Below are 23533 nucleotides of genomic sequence, written 5' to 3'. Positions count from 1 at the left end.
ACAAATGCAGCCTGGTTTTATCTCATGCATTTGCACTGTCTGCATCTCCTTCAACACCTGGCACCAGATCCCGAATGCCACTAAATAAAGGCACACATGGGAAAAGCTGCCTTATCTAGGTCTTGACCATGTGTTAAAGAACAGGACTAGCTGAATGGCTCTCCTCTGAGAGCCAAATTTGCCTTCTTTCTCCTTCCCAGATTAAGCAGAGAAGCAGGCAACAGCCTCAACAGTTTTGCTGATACTTGCTCAGGGCACACCCAGAGGCATATTTTGTGTGCTGAAGAACTTTACAGTGTTGAAAGACGTAGCTCAGGAAATGCAAAGGGTCAGAGCCTGCCCTCCAGAGCCTGACAAGAGGGTGTATGCATATACTGAGGAAGGAGGCTCCCTCTGTTGCACTGAGCTGGCTCCATGGCTCTTTCCCAATTCCCTAGAGATCCAAGGTATTTGTACACAACTTAGAAGGAAACCAGCAGACTAGTTTGTGTGCAAGGGGACTTGGTGGTCTCAAGTGAAGATTGCTTTGGGAAAGGTAGCAAAAGGACCTCCTAAAATGGGACCCACCCCAGCCACAGTTTGGGTGGTGGGAAAGCCCCTCGGTCTCCACTTGCTATAGCTGACAAATGAAATCAATCCACTAGTCTCACTTTAATGCACACAAGAAAAGCACTGTGCAAATATGGCATGACGGGCAGTTTGTGCCCGTGATGCAAGCTATACCCAAACTAGCGGAAGGGTCATAAAATAAGGATTAAAGTTCAACAAGGAAGCTGATAATGAAGAAGCCTGCCCAGACTATGCCCTATTCTGGCCAGGGTTACGTTATCTTCTAATTTTAGAACAGCTGACAATTTTTCCCAGGCCAGAAGTTGACAAGAGGCTGATCAACGCCAATGTCGTTAAATCTTTGTTTTCAGGCACAGTGTTGTCTCCACACTGCAAGAAGTTGTTTCAGCTTGTGAAATTTTGCAGGAAGGCACACACTGTCGCTGGATGCCCATACAGGGAGCTGCGTAATATGTTGAAACCATCTGGCATTTTGTGGTTTTGCAGTATCAGTCAGACACACTGTCTGGAAACACAGGGCTCAAAACCAGAGTCCTTGATTCAGGTCAGATACCTACAGATGCCTGTGGTCATTTGGCTGGACTAGAAGCTGCAGAATAAAGCACTTAATTAGGTGGCTGAAGTTTATGGCTGATTCTACGGGCAGCTGAGCTAGAAGCCTATTATCGCTCAGGAAGTTTTAGTAAATGTAATTATTATGGCGTGTTTGATATAATACACAGTCTTCACGAAATGCTCCAAAATATCGTTTTAAAGACTCCTTTTGTTGCTGTCATGCTTTGTACCTTCTGACTAAGGAATAGGCCAGATGATGTGAATCCCAATGTGAAGCTTACTGAAAACTACCACTAAAATTAATAGAGCACAGTTATGGAAGAGTATTTTGTATAGAATTACCTTCTCTGGAGTGTGAACAACGCTGCTGAAAGCAGGCTCTGGGTTACATTATTCCTGTGATCCAAATTTTTTTAACCAGCTGATGTCACTAGGGAGATCTGAAGTCTTTATAATTACCGCTCAAGGCCTAGAGGAAGGGGGGAGGAAAGACAATGAAATTATGTTTCATATGTTGATTCAGAGAGTAACCTGCAGTGGTCTGTTAACTTGTTTCGTCTATCAAGAAAAGCAAATTAATTCTATATCCAGTCGGTTTTATGAGTGGCAGCTCAATTTGCTTTCCCAGTTAAGCAGGGAAGAAAGTGGCCTTTTGTCACAAACAATTGCTTCCTGCAATGCTGCAGAATAAGATGTAAAATAGGCAAAGAGCTTTGGATACAGCTTCCAACGTCCTACTAAGAAGTAAAATTTCTTTCTTTCATCTTCCCTTAGAGAAGGAATTCAGGTTATGCTCTGCACTAAATTAAAGTGTTCTGCTCAGTTATGTACATGTACAGCTTTGAAAACTGTTCCTGCTTCTAGGTCAAGGGCTCTCCCTGTGGCCGGGTGCCAGCTTTATCCCTGGACTCCCATAATCCCTTGAAATAAATCAACTTTCCATTGAAATCCTCTGCCAGTTCCACTTCAGACTAAAATGTGCTGTCTGTTGCATGACGCTCTTTTATACTTTTGTGGAAACACAAAAAAAAAAAAAAAAAAAAAAAAAAAAAAAAAAAAAAAAAAAAAAAAAAAAAAAAAAAAAAAAAAAAAAAAAAAAAAAAAAAAAAGAGAGAGAGAGAAACAATGTGTCCATTGTATACTGGATACAGTTCGAGGTAACCACACTGTGTATATTAAAGTCTATCATTGTACGTTTCACTAACCCAAGATTTCAGCATTTATTATTAGAACTAAGAAAAATACGTTTGACCAAAGGAATAATTCAACTGATTGAAAAGGATCCCAGCTTGTGTGCGTGTGTGTATCCCATTACTACTCTGCTCACGTGGACTGAAGTGTGTGGATGCATTATACTACTTCCCTGAGCAGATGAAGCCCTCAAAGATTTTTTCTCTTTCCTCTTTTTTTTTTTTTCCTTCCCCCTCCCCCCCCAATATCAATTTCTTCTCTGTGTGTTATAAATGAACCTGAATACATTCACACGTTCATGTGGAAGACTAAAAGCTGTCACTTCATTTCAGGGAACCAGGAGGCTTTAAACTCAGCTGCAAGAAAGCCCAGATGCTACTACATCTCCAGGGGAAACTTATCTACTCAGAAATGGTAAAACTTCTGAACAATAATAACACAATCTAGCTTAAAGATGCTGCTGCCGTTCTCCTGTCGGTGCTGAGGTCAGTACTTTGGAGAGTGGGTGCCAGTCAGAAACTGCAGCACTCAGACAACTGACATTTCTAAAAAGCTCTGCTTCTCCCCAAATCTCAGTAACTTTAAATGGTCTGCCAGTTAAATCAGAACAGCCTGGTATAAAGCCTCCAATTTTCTGACAACCTTTATAGTCTCTTGGCTCCTACAAGGCCCTAAAGCTGATCGTGTATAATCCTGAGCTGAATGTAAAATAAATATGAAAACCTGTCATGATTTTACAGTTTTTCAAAGGATATTTCACTAAATAAAAAGCGCTGCATTTCTGGCACACAAATGCTCCATATAAAAATCACAGTTAGTTCTTTGAAATAAAGTTACACAACACAGTGCCAGACTCTGCCCTCTGAAGTTTCCCCCTGAGTGCTGGGGAGCAGCTGTCTACATCCTTATGAGCTGGCTGGCCCTGAAGATCCCGTGCTCCTTTCCCCTGCACAATGGCTGTGCAGATCAGGGCGGTGGCACTGGCTTGAGCCAGTCCAGCCCCTGAGGGTTCCTCCAGCACGGGAGCCTCGGTGGACACACCTGGGTCTCATATGAGCTCAGGCACTCACTGCCCATGGTGGCCAGCTAAATCTAGCACTGGCAATTGCTTCCATGCTTGTGGTGCAAATATAACCTGAGCAAAGTGTGACCCAGAGCTCACCCAGCCCTCGTGTCCTTGAAATCTGTTGCCTAAGAAAATAGCAATTGTTTGCTGAAAGCCCTTCCGCTAAGCCTGCGTTGTTTAGCTATCTACATTAACTATGTGCCAAGGCATGGGCTATAAGCTGGAGCGTCCACAGCACTAGAGCTCGGAAATGAGTTTAAATCACTGACAAACTAGAGCTGATTTCAGGCTCCACTGGCTTTACAGACCTCAAAAAGATCAGCAGGTCCAGAACGCAGCTACAAGGCCAGAGAGAGATGCATAGGCCTATTAAAATAGGACCCAAGACCAGCAACACTGACAATGGACATGAGGTGCATTCTGAGTGAAGCTGTGACCAGACTGACAACATATCTATTTACCATCCTGCAGGAAATCTAAAAGACCCGTCCTGCAAGTCCTGGGGTGGTAGCTTACTGTTAAAATCACAAGTTACATTTGCACAGTGCTGTTCAGATGGTTGGCACAGAAGAAACAGAGGCAAGGCAAGGCAAGGTACTTCAAAAAGGAAAAATCTGTGATGTCACTCACAAGGTTTCCAGATTTGTCTGCAGAGCCCTTTCATCATGCAAGTTTTATATATTATGCACCTGTGTCTCATATTCTCCTCCTGCAACAGGGTACAGGCAATTGCACTGAATATAAAATCCTCAGTAAACTACACACCTAGAGCTTTAATTTTAAATCAGACAAAGTGAAACTATCTGTTTTTTTTTCCTAGAAGCCCTCAGTGGACAGTTTCTTCACTTAGCTCGACCACCTTCAGTCCTTCCTTTTAAGTGAGGAGCGCAGCTGAACCCAAAATTTCAAAGCAAAACTCAGCTGAAACCATTATGTTTCATCTGGTTACATGTCAAAACCTCAAACCTTGTGTACACAGGGCTCAAATTATAAACCCATCGGGCATAACCCCAGAGCTGGACCCAGGTTTGCCTGGAGAGCCCACAAATCTTTTAGAGAAGCTAATATGAGTTTTGAGTTCATAATGACTTGAAAACCCAAAGTGGCCAGGAGATTTTTCCAAGGTCAAACAGTGAGTTAGAAGGGGAGCTAAGAAGAGAACTGCAGCCCTGGCCACCTCACGCACTTTCCTACCAACACAGGTAGAAACTCACTCTGCTTGAACTTTACTCTGCATACCCTTTGCCAAACCACTCAAAATAACCACTTTTCTTGCCTGTTAATTGTTTTAATAAGTCACATGGCACTGAATGACTAAAAACTACATCATCCCTCTAAGGATTCAGCTGTGGAAAAAGCATCCATTTAGCTGCAGGGTAGTTATTACTGCATAGCTTTGATTTTGCTACACAGTGCATACCCTGTTTATTGAAATGCCTACATGCTGCTCAGGGTGAAATCATCATGACTTACAGGTACACTCTGAAGCTAAAGGAATGAACTCAGATCCACTCATTTAGACTGAAAACGAACCCTGTCCACGTATCTGGGTGTCCACAATGCTCTCAGAGGTTGGCCAACGTCCCTTTGGACATTTTTGAGTGCTAGCCAAATCTCTGCATCTAAAACATGAACATACCATTTCAAGGTGAGAAAACACACTTGCAGTGAGAATACCTGCCCCTCCTGCTGGCTCTGCCATGGCACGTGTCTCACTGGAGAGCACTGAGATAATTTCAAGTTCACAGCATAGGTGATGTAGTAGTAACTTTCCAATCTAGACCGTCATGCAGTAGTCACTCATTTGCCTGTTCCCCATCCATTCTACCAAAACTTTAGGACTTCTGGCAATACATCAAGCAACTGTTCTGGGATCAAGGCTTAATGCTCAAATACCATCAGGGCTGAAGATTGCTACATATTGCTTTCTAACAGTCCCTGCTGTTTGACACCTGGAATGGCATTAAGGAGCTCTGGCACTGCATCCAGAGTTCTCTAGCAATAATTGCAAGTGCTTCTACAATATAAGAAAAAGACAAGGGGCTTCAGCCTTCAAGGATTGGGTCTGTTTAAGGTCTTGAAAACATTTTTGTGGAGTGAAGGGTCAGCATTTGAAAAGTAAGGCACGGCTTATATATACATGCAGTAGAAACCTGAGATTCCAATACATACCTTTTCCAATTCGGGTTAATTAGGAGTTTGCTTTACTCCCTGCTAGTTTTGCTTGCAGGCAAATTTTTTTTTGAGCTCAGCAGCCAGGACTGTATCTAGGGCTAAGCTTTCCCACCATATCATTCCAATATTGAAAGAATTTTTCTGGCTTCCTGTTAAACCATGCACTGATTACAAAATTCTTTTGCTTATTTAGGGCCAGATTCAATAAAAATTCTGTCCAGCTTCTGCATCATGGAAGGCCACAAAAGCCCTGAAATATTTTGATTTTGAAGCCTGTGTGGGCTTCCATGGTTTGGATGCTGGGTAACTGTTCCAGTGAATGTGGTCCTCATAAAGCATTTCAAGGTCCTGCTCCATATGGACCTAGTGATTTCTCTTTATTCTCTCCAGTGTGGATTACAATCCACTTCAGAGAATCTTTGATTTATGCCTCTAGCTACAAGCTAAATCCTAGAGGAATAGGTCCTTTTCGTACCAGGTCACATCCTCTGCAGAACACTGACAGAAAAATTAGAGTTTCTGAAAAGCAAGCACCACTTACAGAAAACTGGTATGCTTTGCATACTTTGTATGAATATAAGTGAATGGTAAAAATCTAAAAAGAAATCCAATAAACTACTCATTATCTATATTCATATGACTAAGCTACACGTGGAACGTAGCTTTTATCCTCCATAAAAAATGTACAGATGTTCTATAGAAAACTGTATGAACAAACTTTAACCTCACGACTGCTATTATTTTGTAATAAAAGGCTTACAGCATAATGTGAGCTTTTTTTAGAATGTAAGTTCCATGTGAGTAGTGTGTTGTTAATTTAATATTAATGCAATGCACCAGGAAAAACTCTGCACAGAATCTCAAAGAGAGAGAATCACAATGCTGCAGACAGGAGATTTGTGGCATGGATTTCATTTGTTTCAGCACTCAGAACTCAATTCATTGACCAGGATTCCCACTGCCATAGGGCAGTGGATTCATCTACAGATGTTTTCACATGCCTTGGTATGAGGATTTTGCTGCAGCATTCCTGCTACTGTTTCTGAGAATCATGTGGTGAAGTCACCTTGCACTGCACAGAAAATTTACCTCTCACTGTCAAGTGCATATGAATGAGCTGCTTTTTTGGGAACAGCAAAAGCAAAAAGAATCCACTGAATTAACTTTTGAATTTCTTTTGCTGAACTGTCCTTCAGGTAGCAGGTGCGAAGGCTTTCACCAGACTTGCAGATTGCAAATGGGGTGCCTGCTCTGCTTGCACCACAAACAAATTAAAGCAGGGGAGCAGAACAGAAATCCAGTTTCATCCACACAGTTTGCCACTGCCTGAGCCCTTCTCCTCTGCAGCATCTGCCATTCAGGATACATATCCTGTATTCCTCCAAGAAGTCAGTTCACTGTCTCATCTCCAAATGCATTGGTGAAGTAATTTCTGACTCCCATTATTATAATCGCTTAGCAGCTCCCAAGCATGTAAAAATAGCAACAATAATCTCTCCCACTTTTCCTTCCTTAGCACCCCATAGGAGAAAGCTTGATTAATCCTGTAGGGGTTACACATGCACTTGTGTGTTTCTGTAACTTACAGAGAGAGTTTGACATTTTCTGAAAGACATGATGTCTACAGACATCTTATTCACTGCAGAAATTCCTCAGTCTAGATACAACTCCTGGGAAAGTCCTGTATCCAGAAGCTTCCTCCTTTTGCTTGATAGTTTCAATGCTTCTGTGAAATGCACTCACGCACTATCATGATAGCAAAGGACGGCCCAGTCTCAGAAACAGTGAAGGCCATTTCCTTGGAAGCCTTCCAGGGTCAAATTTGAAAACCTACCCCAGGACTCCATGCAATGAAGCAGAACTTCCATGCATAGCAGGGAGAAAAAAAATGGGGAGATATTTATGAACAATAGACCTATGGCAATTTGTGAGTGGTAAACTGACAGACTGCTCCCTTTTGTTCCAGTTTTCCAAGCATGTGATTGCAAACGCAGTTATCGTTTCATGTGGACCATCACAGCTGCACTGCACCCACCAGAGCGAAGACAACAGTCTGGTCCTTGTGAAAGGGAGATGGAGCTTTCCTAATTCTGTGCATATTCTGTGGGCAAGCACTAAAGCTCAAAAGTTAACAGAGGTGCAACAAACGTCAAACAAATGCCCTCAGCACTTGGAATAGTTATAAAAGGAAGAATTTCAAAGCAGTCCTCTGCTTCTACAGTCATCATCTAGGTCTAAACTGCTAGGAAAAAGTATACTGGTTTTTCTAAAGGCATAATTTAAAATCCATTTTGGTCAAACTGGTGTAGAAGACAGAGTGGGCATCCTCATGTTTCTGTGTTAAACCATGTCTGTTTTGGTTTAAGCTTAAATCTATTTAGGAGCTGATTTTGTATTTTCAAATAAGCTGGTCTTAAGCTAGCACAGTCAGTTGGGTTTATATGTGATTTTTAAGCTGATACACTGATACAGGTGTTTAACACAACCGATTTCTTGGACTTGACTGGTTCACTTCTGACCACTTGCTCTGCAGTGCAATGTCAATTTCAGGTAGTCACTAAGATAATTAGGGGAAGACAGTAATTACGCTTGCAATAAGGAATATGAAAACCCCGATAACATCTACAGAAAAGCAGGCACTGTAGCTCACTATGAGATCTACTCAATTCTCTAGCGGTTTCACATGTGTACGGAAGAAGCCTTGTCAGCTGCCAGAGATGAAGAGTTTGGAAACAGGAAAACAACTGCTGCTTGTGACTCCTCTGGCTCCACCTCAGGGGAAGGAACAGGACGCTTTCAAGGAGCTTCCACTGATACGCACAGCTTCTCCACACAGGTTAGAAGCATTTGATGATCAACAGTATCAAATATCACTACCATTTTTCACTGGCCAAAGTTACAAGGGCAGCCTCAGTACCCTGTGCTACCCCTCAGTAACAGGGATCAAGTTACTGGCTGCCCCACAGCTGATGTTAGAGATTAATTTTTGCCAACCTGATTAGCAGAGGACAGTTAAAATTTGGGTGGAAGCCTGTAGGATCTCACTCTTCGGAAGACCAATCCATGAATGAATCTCACCAGATCAAACATTAGCTGTGATGGAAGATTCAGGTCAAAGGGGGAGATCATATCCTCCATTTACTGAAGCCCAAAATACTCTGTTTCCACACCCATTTGCTCAAACCTGGAAAATCGTGTTACATTTCTTCTCCTGATTTAGCTTGAGTGCCTGTGGTGTTTCAGCAGAGGCTGTGAAATAAGATACCTCATACAAGAGATGGGACAAGGTGAGTAGTGTCAGCTGAGGTTTATAAAGCAACATTAGGCTCCTTCTGTAACGTCAGAGGAGTAGGCATCTGGCAGGGGCAAGGTATGTTGCAGTACTTTGCGTTCATGTCAGGCAATATTTTTGTCACTGATACTCACGGGCTTCTTTCGGTTCTTCTGCTCAGGTCTCCCCTCATTTCTGGGAGCGAATGGGGGCAGACAGAAGAGCAGGAGCTGAAGGCTGAGCATGTCTGGCAGTGGTTGCATCTCTGTCTCCCTGATCTGTTCAGTTACCCTGAAATGTTTTCTAGAACCACAGGCCACACGAAAGAAACACTGGGTTGGCCCGCTTTGTACTGTTCCAACTATGTTCCTTTTACTATCTGTCCTTCAACAGAATGGCTGATGGCTTAGAGAGCAAAGCCTGATGAGTTGATGCATTAGACATTTCTATCAGAGTAATGAGACTCACTAGGGTGGGAAGGATTCTCCTTCTCCCTGCATCAGTGACCATTTCTTCCTTTACAATTAATTGCAATGAAAATATCTTGACAAGAAATGTTTCCTGTTCATTTGATGATCCCACCTGCAATAACCTGGGTCCCCTTTGGGGTAGGCTGAAAACTCATCTCCTTTGCCGGCAGCCCTATCACAGGGACCAGAAACAAACCCCCCACTTTGGCTCTGGTTTCCACTGGTTTCCATCACACATTGCACAGTTACATAGAATGACAAAAATGACAAGGACACTACACATTTTTCAGAGTTCTGTCCCCACTTTTTAGGTGAGGAGCACCGCCACATCCCCCGAAAAGCTCCATGTATGCTATTAAAAGAAAAAACAACCATCACTAAAAACAACGCAGTGCCTTCTATGCCAGAAGTAACAACTCATGGGCAAACTATTAATCTATTAACATTTTTCATTAAATAATTGCTCCCAGCTGAGTCTTATGAAAGACCCTGCCAGGCCAAAATGTCAGCTCAGTTATGGGATTTATTATTACAAGTGTCAGGCCAGAAGGGTTTGCTGCAGCAGATCCATCAGGCATGCTCAGGCAGGAGCTCCTGCCTTTGGGCCAGCTGCTTCACAAACAGGAACAACTAATGTCAGATGTTAAATTCTGGAACTGCCATGGAACAATGGATCATTTTAGCTGTTTAGCAACTGGCAAAGACCACATCAGGTAGGGTAAGCATCCGTGTTTTCCTGCTTTTAGAGCTGATAGAGGCTTTTGTCTCAGCTTTCCCTATTTTTAAACTACTATAGCATGGCTTTAAGGACTCGTGACTCAATCAGCAGGAGAGGGACAAGCTGGAGGATGAGGTGTACTTTCCTCAAGGTGGTGGCTGCTCCCCATAGCCACGTGCTTCAGGAGAGGTGGCTGAGGGCATCCATAAGCTGCAGGTCTGTGTTCAGGAGTCACAGGCTGGTCCTGGTGCAAAGAGAGGATTGTACTTGGGTTTCATAATGGAGTTCATGGAAGTCAGTGGAAACTGAACTGCAGCCAAGGTGGAGAGCCATGTAGAACAGATGTCTTTACAGAGGATAAAACAAACAAACAAAAAAATGCTCAGAGCCTGAGTTAGAACTCTTGGCCCACATTAAATCTGTAAAAAGCCCCAAAGTGCTCCAGTGTGGCTGCCCGAAACACTTAAATTCCACACGTATAAAGTGAAACACATTTGCATTGCTAATTTATTAAAGGACTTCTTGACCCAAAGTCAAACACTAGCGCAAGTCTTCTGCACCGAAAAGCTGTGATAAGCACGCTCTTTAACTCTCTCTGTGAGCATTCAGTAATGCTCCTTTTAAAAGTACATATGCTTCTTCTCGTGTCTGATGCTAATTATCTTATCAGATAACAGGCAGCCCTGTGCTGAGTAGGTATGTAATATATTAGCCTTGGGGAGGGGAAAAAAAAAAAAAAAAAAAAGCCTTATCTTTCAAGAAGATTTGAAACTGCATATGATCTTTCTGAGTCTGTGGAAACTTTCCTCTGCAGCAAAGTGCTTATATAAGAAAGACAAAAAAAAAAAAAAAAAAAAAAAAAAAAAAAAAAAAAAAAAAAAAAAAAAAAAAAAAAAAAAAAAAAAAAAAGGAAAAAAAATTCCCAGACCCGTACAGCTCTCAGACTGCAATTCTCCAGGCTGTTCCTTTCTGTTGAATTTTCTCCTCTATCAGTACTTTGGAATGACATACAGGTTAAACCGTTCATCTGGCGGAGAAAGCAGCTTTGGTAATTGCAAGTTTACATTACACTATAAACGAGTGGATTAGAGTAAACAGATGAACTGTGTAAATAAAATGTCACTGCTTAGCTCTCCTTTGTGACTTGTATTCTGATACCACTACTACTGCTTTTACTACAACTACTACTACTACTACGGCTAGGCTTCAGCTGACAGCTCAGCCTGAAACCCTTTATTCATCTTTATTACTACTTCAGCTGCTTTGAGAGCAAAACGGCATGGAGGACTTATTGGCTAGAGGCTCTCTAACCTAGCAGGCCTGCCTGGGAAATCAATATGCCGCACTCGAGAGCACAAAGATGGATTGTGAAGCCGGGGCTGGCAAAGGAACGCCTGCTGCATCTGGAAGGACACGGAGACAGCCAGTTCTGCTCCGCCAGAAGCCTCCCCAGACCGCGCATGTTTGCACACCAACCTCATGGCACCCTTCCAAGTCAATTTGTGAACCTTGGTTCACACCATTTTCAAAGTAGGTCACACGCAGTAATCGCAGCCGACGAGAGATACACTGTCAGCAGCAGCAGTCGCTGCGAGGAGGGCGATAGCTGCGACCAATGAGGGAGCTGGTGCAAGCGAGGAGATGAGCGCTAGGAAAGCGCTCGGGATCGGGCCAGCTGCATCCAAGGTGCTCGCCGGGCTCAAACAGCTGACAGGCGAGCTCGGACAGACCCATCCTCTTACCATTTATAGCTGTAAAAAGCGCCCACTGTTCTCCTGGACACAGCCACCAGCACAGCTTAAATATTAACCTGAATGAAAATAGAGTAGGAGAAGAAATCTAACCTTTACTTAGCTCTGTGGTCCTGACGGCAGGAATCACGGCTAATTTTGAACCATGGGATTTAAATTTACTACGAACTTCAGATTATTGCTTGCAAACGTGCTTCCCTTACCTGCCCCTCCTCTGACAAACAAAACACAGTCTTAAAGGTAGCTGTGTTTCTGACAGAGACGATTCCTAAACCACTTACAGTTTCCTGCATTTTCCTGTATCCCTCGCTTGAGCTGTTTTAGGGGCACGGAATTTAAAACGGGCACATTTAAAGGTATGTTTTTGAAAAATAGTGTCCAGGAAAAAAAAAATGCAGAAATGAGCGCACACACTTGTTTCCGCACTACAACAATAGAGAGATCATCAGAGAATTAGCAGTTTAAAGCAACAGCACAGAACTTCACAGGCACAGGAACTGTTGGGACTGTGTCGCCTTTAAATGCAGCCTGCGCACCACCAGAGATGACTTGATGCTAGAAAGCTGAAGGATTGCCTGAAGAGAGCTACTGCGTTATGCAATTTTTTCTTTAAATGGGTTAATTTTTAAACAGGCTCAATTTAACCTTGTTTCTGGTCAATAGTTACACGAATCTGAATGAAAATATGCTCTCTGGAGAAATCTACTCCAATACAACGGGCATGCATCATTTTTAGCACTGAAATCAACACTGAAACAGCAGAGCTGGGAAAGCACTGCTTGCCTTTTTTTTTTTTTTTTTCTAATCTGGCAAGTAAGAGGACTGACTTTCCTCCATTTGAAAAGCTGTGCGTTTTCCTCCTTTTCTTTCTTTCCCTGTTATGTGTCAGACTAGAAATCTTAAACAGAAAGGAGCAAGTGATTTCTGAAGTTACCATGCTCTGTGCCAAGAGAGAGGGGAGATGACACCTTGGAGACTAGTGAAAAGGCGTATCTCCCATCCAAGAAAGAGCTCGCAGAATGACTGTCTGCTTCACTGGAAGTGACCTACCAGATCAATAGCTTGTTCAGGGAGTTGTAGGACACGCAGAAACATGCAATGATGTGTTACTGTTATCAGCTAAAAGGCTGCTGTAATGACTTTCTATGCAAATATACAGAAAAATCCATAAATCCAGAAAGGGTTATCACTCAGTACATCATCAAGGGAACAATTTATTCTCCAACATGCATGTAATACTTTCTTGCCAAAATCACATTGCTTGTTTGTTATCACTAAGCATCGGAGAAAAAGTAACCAACAAAAATCCCTTCTGCTGCTGCCTCCTGAAAAGAAAATCCCTTTTAAGAAAAATTGTAACAAAGAAAACCCCCAGACACTTCACTATTTTTTCCAGAATGACAAATAATTCTAGCTGTGGTTACAAACGGTCTCAGTATTGTACCATTTCAGATCATGTGAGTTTTATTACTTCTCAGGCTAACTTTTGCTTTTTCCCAGCCAGCTGCTGGCAGTTGTAATTTTAGGATTGAGAGCAAACTACTTTGAAAACAAATTTGTTCAGAAATCTTTTTAAAGTGATACAGAAAAAAGAAAATCTTTTGTGTTTTTAATTTCAGCTTGGATGTAACCTCTTTTTTCCTCCAGTCTTTGAAAGGAATGAGTCTCAAATGCTAAACAGGTCACAGAGTAATTACGCATCTACCTGAAAATTAAACACACATTCAAAGGCTTAACTAACAGCATATGCTAATTCATAACAGTTACATGTCACTCATTTTTTTTGTGGTTGATCATTAGGGTGTAAGCAAAACCAGATCACATCAAATCCAGAGAAGAAATGCTATAATCTTTCTGCATGGTTAAAAGGAAATAGACAACAGCAAGGTGATAGTGTTGATGAAGCTGCTCTGATAGTGCAGGGCAGCCACAGCAAGTCCTGTGTGTCTGAAATCCTAGTGTCAGGGTTGGGGATGTCTTTGGGTTTACTCAGAGAAAAGTCAGTCCTGAGGTTTGGCCAAGCTTCTGTGCTTGGGCAGGTCAGCGGAGTTTGGGCCAACCTGAGATCAAACCTGGACAGCTACTTTCAATGTTACACACTTGTGTCTCAGTTGAAAAGACAGACAAAAACTTTGGCAAACCCTTTTATGTTCAGTGCAGAGCCAAATTTATTATCTGGGGCACGAGCATCTTCTTGCTCTGGTGTTATCAATTATTTTTTGTGAGCTTCCTATGTTTTCCCTGACCTTTCATAGCACAGGTTTGGCAGCAGCATTTCAAACACACAAAAGAAATTGAATCTACATTTCCTTCATCGAATGGAGGTGTTTGAGTTAGTAAAATCTCTCTTATAGATTTCCTTTGTGGTAAAAACATCTTTCTTCTACCTGGAGAGAGAAATGCACAGTGCTGGCAGAGATCAAAGGCCCAGTGAAGAAGCTGAAAGGACCTCAGCATGGCCTTCACACAAGTGCACAGTGGCACATCAGAACTGTGAATTAACATAACTGGTTTGTACACTACCTGCCTGCCTCCAGCTGAGCACTTGCTGTGACTGAGTTTTGGAATTTTTAGACCAAGCACTGCAGAAGTCTAATAGACTGGCACTGGTTGAAGGAGATCTTTCACCAATGCTAAGATTGAAGATGGATTAAAGGTGACTTTGGTCAACCTTTGCTTCCTTATCCTGAGTTACCCAAGATCAGCACAGGTAAGACTGAGTGCTAAGCTATTATATATTGCCTTTTGCATCTGCTGCTGCAATAAGTTTGAAGAGTACATGACCTGGCTCTTTCCAATTACCTTTGCAATTGGAAAAAAGCTCTGGTCTCACAGCATGCCAGATATCCACTGCGTCAGGGACAGGAACCCCACATATCACGTCCTAGACAATTTTTAAATTCAGTTGAAGTTTTTCTCCTGTTTTACTCCTTTTTTTTTTTTTCCTTTTTTTTTTCCTTTTTTTTTTTTTTTTTTTTTTTCTTCCCCCCCGCTATGGTCTCTAGAATACTCTGGTTAGGCTTGGATGATTTCACATGGTCTCTTCTGGCTATGATCAGCAGATAGCTAGATAAGAGTAGGGTGGAGATAAAAAATGGGATTGCTACTATTGCCTGTTCAGTAGCATGCACATAGTTTCATACTAGGGAAGGTTTTCCACTGTCAGCATCTCTATTGCACTGATGCTCCTGCAGAAGTCCTACTGATGGTTCATTATGGCTTCATAGCTCTTGGTGGCAAGAAAGAACATCCTCTACTAGGCCAAAGGGTTGAAAGTGTGCATAGTAAAATTGCAGAACACCATTCACCTCTTCCTCCTTCCTTCTGTCACCTCAACTCTGCTCTTGGGAGCACTGGTATAAGAATTCTAGGCAAATCAGTGGATCTTTATCTAACTGTCACGATGCAACTGAAAGCAGAAGGTAGCTTAGAGGTTCAAAGATATGTGCTTGTGTGTTGCTCCTGATAGTTTCTGACCAAAGTGCTTAGCTGACCACCACTGGATTAGCAATCTTGATTTAATGTTTCACACCTCCTGAACTCAGAATGTCAGCTCTCTTGGGAGCTGAAAGAGCCTGCTCCTCCACCCCATTCATTCATGACAGGTAGCACAATAGCTGGCTAGGCCTGAAGTGCTCCATGACCCAGGGCCATGAGCATACCGGGGCTTTTAACACAGTGACTCCCATCAGACTCCCATCGGCTTAGCGCCGCCCAAGGAAATGTAACCCTTTGGTTTAAAGCGCATGAGGTTTCCTTGTGTTGGCATCGAACAAAACAGGATGCTAATCCTTCTGGTATTAGTCAAATGGGGCTTAAAAATCCACTCATATGCTTTGCAGTTGCAAGATTTCCCTGGCAAGTCTCAGTCACGACTTCCCAGAATCTAAGCTTTTGTTAAAAAAAAAAAAGAAAAAAGAAAAAAAAGAAAAAATAAACATCATGGCAGCAAAAACAGCCTTTCCAAGCTCAAACTGACTGCAAACTGTAGCAACTGTAGCTTCCTGAATCTGCAGAGAAAGAGCTTCAGTGCTTGTGCTGGTCCTCCACCCCAGTGCTGCCAGCCAGCAGCCACTGATGGCGATTACCGAGATCTCAACCTACTCTCTCCAGCAGGGCCCCTCGCTGTGCAGGGAAACCCAACAACCCCCTCAGCTGAAGCTTGCAAAAGGTAGAGTTGAGGGCAGGAACAGGCACTGGAATGATTCACAAGAAAGAAAGATCCTGAAGGAAGGATGCTAAAGGAAAAGATGAGTAAAGAAAGAGCTTGCTTGCTCCATCTTCCAGAGAAGCAAGGAGAAGGGGGATGGATGCTGAAATGAGAACACAACTTCTTTTTTCCTCACGTGACTGAGTATCAGGAAGTTGACAGGAACATAAGGCCTGCACTGGTTCAACAGATAGAAACGAGAGCTTCCCACTGAACAAATACTTAGTAGCTCTAAAGGAAGAACTGCATCTCCAATCAGGCTCCTGCTGTAACTTCCTTGCAGAAACCCCTCAAATCCCACGTGCTGGTGGAAGCAAGGGACTGAGCTTCTCAGGAAGACACCAAGAGCAGCTTATGATAGAGGTTCGCTCATCTTCATATAGTGTGTTTACTCACATCAGACTTGTTGGTTTCTTGAGAACATTTTACTGATCTAAAATTGTACCAATTCCCTTTTATTTTCTTCAGTGAAATGTGAACATCAGCTTGGTGATTATTTTTAATTCTACCATGTTATGTTTTCTTCAGAGAGTGAATATTATAAAATAATAATAAAATGTTTGTTGGGATGCATTTTTGTATTTTTGTTATCATAACCTGAATACCACACATTTTATTAATTCAGGGCACTCTTCTCTTTACTGCTATCTTATTCATGTGGTTAAGTCAACAGTAAAGGCACAGCCCTACTAGTATCTCATCAGTGGTCAGTGGGACTCACACAATCACTAAAACTGAGACTTTTCTCAATGTAAATAACACTTTTTTTTTTTTTGCACTCCATTTGATTTGGCTTAACCCACATAATGCAGAGTTCTGTCCAATGGTGCCACTTAATTATAATGATTGCAGAACCTAAATTTGCTTCCAAGCATTCTTAATTAATATTATACTACAGATTGGGTGGGTAAGGGGGGGGGAACTCCTGTTTCTGATTCCTAAAAACCCCCAGCCAAACCAAAACAAGGTCTGGAAGATTTTATATTGTGTTTTCAGTGTCAGTGCTGAAGACTTACTAACCACAGAATGTTCTCCGTGGTCTTTAATAATTTCATATCATGAGCAAACATTGTTTGCTGGCAAACAATTTGCTAAAACATCCTAACTTGAATTTTTCTCTGTGCCAATATACGATAGATTCGTCCACATAGGAAAATTTACATTGCAGGATATATATGCCCTGCATGCTGTATGTAAATAGAAAATCATGATTAAAGTGTTACAAATATCTGAATTCAGCTGTAAGTTATATCATTTTAGATAGGTTACATTCAGTTGATTTCAACTGCTCTAATCAAGTCGCAGGCAGGGGGAGAAAAGCCATCTAGTGGACAAAAATGTAATTAGATACCAGAAAATATTTTCAGGCACGAAGCCCTCACTGGAGAACTCTTTTCTTATTTTGTTATTCATCTGCAGTACCGCTTATCTAGGAATATTCTAGAAGACTCCAGGAAATCAGGGCTTGCTGGAGGGCAAGAGAATAGATCTCTAAGCCCAGGCTTTTGGCAGATCTTTTGGTTAGCAATTGTTATAAAAGGTAGAAGACGCTTTGTCCCTTCTATCCCTTGCACAGACTTAATCAGCATTATTTCTTACAACGCTGTGCGGGTCATCAGTTGACCGAATATCTTATCACTGGATTCAACGCTCTGTGCCAAGCAGACTGGCATTGCCACAGGGTTTAAATAACTGAGCTAATATTTAAACTTTTGTCCCCTCTGATCCCTGAAAACTAATGAGAAGAGACTTTGCGACTTTGTAAACAGATGAGCCAAAGGGCATCCAGAACAGCTTTTTACTAAAATTATCTTTGAGATTCTCTGGGACACAGGATCAGGAAGGGCTGGGGAGTGCAAGGCAGAGCAGCTGAACTGCCGACCGCACAAACCTGCATGTGCTACTCATTCAGCATCTGACATAAAAAGTGGGGAGAAGGGAACAAAAACTCTCCTCCCAATATTATTTGCAACACCCTCTGGCCTTTGCTGAAACGCTGCCTGCCTACTATGGTTGTAGTGGCCTGTGCCATGAATTAAGTAACTGAAAATATACCAAGCAGACAGGCTGAGCTCTGCACTGCTCTCCTCTTCTTCCATTTATGCTGGGGAGCACGGGGGAATAAATACAGCAGCCTTTTTTGTGCAGCATTTTCACAGACCTGGCCCCCAGATCCATCCTCTTCTGCCACTAAGTTCAGAGCGTTTAGCTAAGCACTTTCAGCTAATCTTAAAGAGCAGATAATGATCAGTCATGCCCAGACAGGCCAAAGCACTGAAGCCAAAGTATAATTTCTGTGGGATTACAAAAGCACAAACCACCATCATCAGAGACTATATTGTCATGATGCAATCAAACATCTGTAACTCCTACTGCTCCCGGCAAAACACTGAAGCGGGATTAGTGACCTGCCACTTAGGGACTGCTCTGATGCTGGAACAACAGGTTTTGTTCCCTCTCCTGTACCCCTTTTGTTTGAGACAATAGGTAACCCCAGGTATTTTGTGCTCCCATTAAAATATAAAATCTCCCAACTAATCTTTTGAAACAGTTGGTTTCAGGACCATCCCATGCAATGATTTCCACCCAAGTTCCCTTTGCGGGGGCACGCATTTACCCGTGGGTCTCCATGGCCTCTCTTTGCCATTAACCCTGCACATACATGCTCAGACATACCGCGTAAGCAGCAGGCATCTCCTTACATCGCTCCTCTGTTTGTCCCAGTGTAAGGACTATTTAATGCATTACTTCTGACAGTCATCATTCGCTGTGCTCAGACAACCCTTTGGTTTCTGGGTTATGAGACAAGAGAACTGAAGCTTCTGAGCTACCTTGCATAGACCTCTGCAGCCTCTTATTCATCCCCCTCCTAATGAATCACAGCCTTTTCTCTCTCTTTTCATAATAACCAAATAAGGATTTCAGGGTTTGGCCCATTCACTACATTCAGTGTTTTAACACAGACAAGAATGGAATACAAAAATACTGCCAAAAGTTTAGCAGCAGGGGCAACCTTTTCGCTATTTTCGTGTCTACAGTTCCCAGCTCAACAATGCCGACTTGCTGTTCTGCACGACCGCAAGGCAAGGAATTCATAAACAATAATAATAATAACTGTCCAACAAGGCCTCATCTCAGCCATGCATAAGTGCAGGACTGGCACAGAGCAGAAAAACGCTGCTTTGCGCCTTTACAAAGCTTGCAATATAAACTTTGCACTGTCAGTTTAAAACTTTGGCATCCGTGTCTGCAAATGGGGAGGAACCCATTTTCAGATCCTTGTGAAATATAAACTTAATCTGTTGCCAAGCTCAGAGATACATTTGCTCCTTTTTATTTTTAAAAGTTTCCTGAATATGTGAAGAAACCCACAAAGCCATTTTAGAGACGTGTAGCTACAAAAAAATGTACATGCTTCTGGGTTTTTTTAAGAAGCATTCTCAATCATTGTAATTATTCCTTGAGAATGCTTTTTAAAAAACAGAACCGTGGCTATTTTTCACAGCTACAAACCCCTAAAACAGCTCTAGAGCTTTCTGTTACACTTAACAAAAAAATTGCCTTTCAGCTAAGAACAGTAAAAATAGATCAAAAACCAATTAGCTGGCCCACATGGCAGAAGACAGGTGTGCTTTGGATGTGGTATTTATACAGAATCAGGATAAGCATTTTTTCACTTTTACACAGATTCCTGAAGACTATAAATATCACAAAGCTCTTCTTGCCAGTGCCCATCCCATCCATTTAAAACAGGGGCCACTCAAAGAATAACCTTAGGATGCAGCCTAAAACATTTCACCTTGCCTCCTACCAAGTTATAAAAGTGAATTAACATAAAAAGCAGCAGATTGATGGGTGAATTATGGTAATAACAAACCTTCAAAAGCAAAAACAAGCAAACTCCTTTGGAAACTGCAGCCAGAGAGAAGGCTGGGAACACTGAAACCAATTATGACTGCTTTAGTGTTACACCTGTTTAAATGAATGCCAAATCCAGCACAGAATTATTTACATTATGTTATTAAGAAAGGGACATATGAGTAATGGGAAAACAGAAATGGTTTATGTAAAACAGGTTCTGCTGAAACCAGCTAAGAACTTCAGATATTTGTCTCAGAAAGCAAAGGCTGTGGTCAGATGTGCTGTTCTCGGTGCCCTTGAGTTGGGCAAAGAGGCTTCTGCTCCCTGAGCCCTCTATAGCTGCTGGTCACTGTCCCCAAGCTGCCTAACTGATGCCAGAACAAATACTCATGTAATGGCCCCTTATGCAATTCAGTCAATGATCTTCCCTCCTTTCGATACTTTGAGGTTATTTTTTAAAACTATATTGCTCAAGCAGAAACAGATTTACGGGCAAGAAACTTAGCCAGGAGATCATAAGAAGGATAGTCTTCTGCAAATACGTGGCAGGTGACAAGCAAATGGGAAGAGTCTGAGAGCATCATCTTCTTTCCCCAAGCCATAGTGTTAGCAAAAAAAGGAGAGATCAGGTGCATTTAATCCTCCTCCTCTCCTTCCTTCCAATTTTTGAGCATTTAAGTACCTACATAAAAGATAGATCCCCAGTGTGTATGACACTTCGTGTATTAAAGCATGTGACAGACAAGAAAAAAAAGTATTTCTAAAGAGACCAAATGCAAGGCTGGGAGCTGGAAGTGACTGAAGGAGCCTGGCAAAGCTACCCATGAAGCCCAGGTCCCAGTTCCCTCTCCATGGCATTTCTTCTTGAATACCCTGCCTTCCTCTCACCTTTAAGACCTCGTCCAATTCCTGATGGATTGGGCAGGTGACCATTGATGGAAACTGACAGATTATTTGCAGAAGAAGCTTTTCAAAACCAAGCCACCATCCTCACTAATCTCATCCTCTCACTGAAAAATGCCAGGCCATCTCAGGCAGATGGCTGTGGTCAGGCTTCCCAGACACTGGCTTGAAGCTAAAATACTTTTCTCTCAATTCAGCCTTTTAAGATGCATCTACTTTAACTAGTTCAGAAATGGTGTCTCAAGCCAGTGGAAAAATCAAGCTGTCTCTTTTACCTCCAGCAAGCACATTCGATGTTTTTGACCTTGTGATAACTATTGTCCATTCTTGTCACAGCCAGGATACTCATAACTCACTTTGATCATTTGTTTAACTCAGCAATATGACAGAAAAAGACATCTCTCTCTTTTATACCATAGAAACCCCTTACAAAAGGGCTTATTCTATACAAAGATGGTACATTAAGACCAGCGAGTTTTCACAATTCAAGTTTCACTGGAGCAACAAAGTGGCTCTCATCCATTCCCATGCTTAACACAAGCACTACACAGACAAGAAAACAGAGCTTTTACAATGAACTGGACGGCCTGCTGCACCTCAGCAAAGCTCCAGGGAAATTAAGAACGGAAATAAACATTGTATAACAAGCTGCACAGCACAGAACAAAAAAAAAAAAGGCAGAATTCAATGTTATATTCAATGCTCATCTCGGAGGACTTTGCCAGATCCTCACTGTCTCCTGAAGAAACATTCACTCTAAGAGTGGTTGAACACCGCAGAGTGACCATGGGATCCAACAGAAGTCTATGAATCTGTTCCCAAGAAGCTCCCAACTGTGCTTCAAAACCCAAGATGACTGCCATTTAAGGTTCTCCAGGGCTGAAAGAGCTTACACATAAGATTTTCCTCTCACAACCAAGAACACCAGGACCCAGAAAGAGTTCCAGCTGATTTTCCAAGCAGTGAGTGACTGACTTTCTCAAATACAGCTGCTTTCTTCATTAGGAGACTAAAAATAGTTTTGCTCCTAGCAGGCTGACTTCCTTTTAAGCCTTCTGCCATATCCATGTGTGTATTTCATTCAGAGTTTCTGCATGTCTGTGCCACTGTGATTCTATTTCAGCCTTTAAGTACATTCAAGAAATTTTTCATTTCCCTCTCCCATATTCACTCCAGATGTCCTGAACTGTCCAAAACTGTTTCATGTTAGGAGAATTTGTAGGGATATTCTGGCATTCACACTGCACCCATCTGCTTCAGTATTTTCAGGAAAGATCAACTTTCCTCCCCAACTGTTAGAGAATATGAACAACTAGCTTATGGTTTTAAAACATCCATGATTAACGGTTGATGGTTTGCTTGTACCTTGTACAGTAAGAATAACTGAATACTGTCGTCAGGCTTTCACTTTTTCCTCTTGAAGAGATACTGAAGTGAGAACCCTGAGTGACTGAATGATATCCCATGCCCCAGAGAACATACTGCAACAGCAGTAAACACTTCATGATGCTGTGTCAACATGCAGGAACCTCACTGTGAAAAGCCAAACTGAGCATGAGGTGGGGGACCATGGGAGCACATGCTGCAGTGTTCCTTTCAGGCCCAGTCACCCTGTTTTCCAGATCAAGGGAAACTGGGCACTGTCACTCTCTTCTAGCTCACATGGTGGGTGTGAAAATCAATGTGCAAAAGGGATACAGGAAGGGAGGAACCAGGGCAGGGATATACCCCTTGACTCCCCTTAATGGGAAGTTAGCATACACTTGGATCCATAGAGCTCCAGAGTATTCTAGATGTCCCAGTTGAGATTTAAAGTAAAAATTTTGATATATTCAGTCCTGAGTGAAATGTTTAGTTGGACAAATAATGTATTAAAATTGGACAGACACACTCACCAGAGAAAAGCATTTGCTTCTATCCCAGCAAGACTTCAAACTAGAGACATCATACCCAGCCTCTGTCAAGTATTGCCACTGATGTAAATGGAAAAATTACTCAGGCTTCGGTAACCATTCCTACCACCCCAGAAGTTCTTGGATATTACACTGATATAAAAGGATGCAGCCCTCCAGACAGCACATTAAAAAATTGCTTCTTTGGGAAGATCAGCAAAAAGGCCATTTGGGATCAGCTCCACAGTGTTTGAGGAACGAAGTTCATCAGAGTTAACTTCCCAGCTTCAGCAAGGGTAAAACAACTTCAACATGTCCCAGCTCTTTGTCATTTGAACTTTTCAGAAGAATTCTCTGAATCACTTGACAACTCCAAGCAGTAAACTTTGTGACGATAGGAACACCAGTCAAAACAAACAGTTTAACTCCTAAAATTCTAACCTGAGGTATAATCGCATTTCCAAAGTTTGGGTCCTAAGTATGATGTGCTTTACTGAATCTGTCCAGGATGACACTGTGAAGCAACAGGATCCTGGTGCTCCGGATATTTCTGGATGAAAAGTATTTGCATAAGCATTATGAAATTCTGGTAGCATTTCTGCCCCTCCTTAATCTTCTTGCAAGTGTAGGTGTGTTATCTAACAAATTTAAAGATGTACAACCTCTCTAATACAGATATACTGGTTGCAAAATTTTTATTCCAGGAAAGATAATTAAAAGAGAACTCCAGGTCTTTTTTTTTTTTTTTTTTTTTTTTTAATCTGGAGTTTCAGTGATGTGAATTGCTAAATATGCCTAAGAAAGCAAAGGTATACACAAACCTTTCTAACCCTATTTACTTCTAGAAGAGTTGATGTTGGTCATAACTTCACAGTCTCGACTCAAAAGTTGTTCTAAGAA

The 23533-nt window shown here is 42.0% G+C and overlaps 1 protein-coding gene across 1 annotated transcript in view; it reads right to left on the bottom strand.

Moving 5' to 3' along the window:
• ATXN1 (ataxin 1) overlaps window positions 1–23533 on the bottom strand; it is a 274252-nt gene that overhangs the window by 233311 nt on the left and 17408 nt on the right. The window contains exon 2 of the mRNA XM_027898444.1: window positions 1468–1594. The gene's annotated coding sequence lies outside the window, so the exon portion shown is untranslated. The remainder of the gene's footprint in view (window positions 1–1467; window positions 1595–23533) is intronic.

Source organism: Empidonax traillii, unplaced genomic scaffold (assembly GCF_003031625.1).
Source record: "Empidonax traillii isolate 1590-97213 ecotype Southwest subspecies unplaced genomic scaffold, ASM303162v1 scaffold597:size822913, whole genome shotgun sequence".
In the NCBI taxonomy this organism is placed as follows: domain Eukaryota; kingdom Metazoa; phylum Chordata; class Aves; order Passeriformes; family Tyrannidae; genus Empidonax; species Empidonax traillii.
This window is presented reverse-complemented; position numbering and strand designations above follow the sequence as displayed.